Genomic DNA, 1549 nt, shown 5'->3' on the forward strand with positions numbered 1-1549 from the left:
AACTTGATAGCTGCCATGACTTCATTTAGGGTTCTTAAGAGAGAACGTCTCTATCGCTGTAAACTTTTGATATGTTTATGGGGAGCAAAACACCTCGTCTGTTTCGAACATAGAGATTGTCTAAGAATATTTTGCTTCCTCCAGCTTTTCATTACTTATATTCTAAGCTCTATTTATATCATAGTTAAACGATTTCCTACATGTAGTGCCACATACATTTTGTGCCACTGGTAGTCTGCCTTGGGTGAAATGTCCTGCTGTGTGGCTATAATACCTAAGACTAGCTCTTATGCCTGGCTTTTACACATGAAATATATATTTTTAAGAAAAATAAAAAACAATAAGCACTGCACCGCTGATCAGGCAAGATTGCTAAACTTGAAAGCAAATCTTCTGAATTAGCAACCAGTTGGGTTTATGATAAATTCCATGTTCCTGCTAATCTCGTTTTTTGTTTTTTTGTTTTTTTCCCTCTTGCTCAGAGACTAGAGCTCTTCAAACCAGATTCTACTGTGTCTCTGACAAATCTATTCTGACATCCAAGGGAGCTGGCAGTAGCTTTTCAGGATTCCATTTCTTACTTTTCCAGAAGAGTTTGATACTCTTTCCCCTATTCCAGCACCTTTCCTGTTTCCATTCACAACTACACGCAGGCCATGTGTTGAGCACACACATGCACAGCACTGTGTGTATCCGCCACAAAGCTGTGCATGGAGGTTTCAGGAAGACGAGGAAGACTCCATGTCCTGATACCACAACCTGCAGCCGCTTCCTCTGTAAGAACTCAAATGATTGAACCTCTCTGACCCATCAGGACCTGAGCTCAGCTTTGGAAGGGGAACTCAGCCATGAAGACTTAAAAGGAAAAATATGCAGGCAGCAGTATCTAAGGGTCCCAGCAAGAAACAGAATACAACTCACTGTTTTAAAGATTTTAAAAGAAGGGATTATTTACTCATGTGTAGACAGGTTAAAATAAATAACAGTGGGTGTTGAGGCCCAGGACCTACCAACAGCAAAAAATCATCACAAGTGTTAAACTTGGAATCTAGCAAAAGAGGACACATTATTTTTAGAGACCAGAAGGTGCTAAAACTTTGGAACAATTATTGCGTGACAAAAGCTACACTTAATGCAAGTGCGTAGTCTCTGTTGGAAAATGTGAGCTCGAGCCAGAAAGAATCATAACATGAACTTCACCTTCCACTGTCTGTGCCTTGATCTCCTATCAGTGCCTACCAGCCACCAAAGCCTACAGCTGTGGTTCTCGACCTTCCCCACACCGCTACTCTTTAATGCAGTTCCTCATGTGGGGATGACCGCCCAACCATAAAATTATTTTCATTGCTACTTCATAACTGTAATTTTGCTACTGCTATGAATCTTAAAGTAAATATCTGATATGCAGGATGTGTTTTCATCGTTACAAATTAAACATAATTAAATATAATTAAAGCTCTGTCCATCTGTTTCCTTAATACTAAACCTATAAATATGTGAACGTAGATCTATTTCCCCTGGGAATTGTTAAACTCGGAATCTAGGAAAA

The sequence above is a fragment of the Echinops telfairi genome, unplaced genomic scaffold, assembly GCF_000313985.2.
Source record: "Echinops telfairi isolate 266 unplaced genomic scaffold, ASM31398v2 ScPeMD7_31;HRSCAF=116, whole genome shotgun sequence".
Classification (NCBI taxonomy): domain Eukaryota; kingdom Metazoa; phylum Chordata; class Mammalia; order Afrosoricida; family Tenrecidae; genus Echinops; species Echinops telfairi.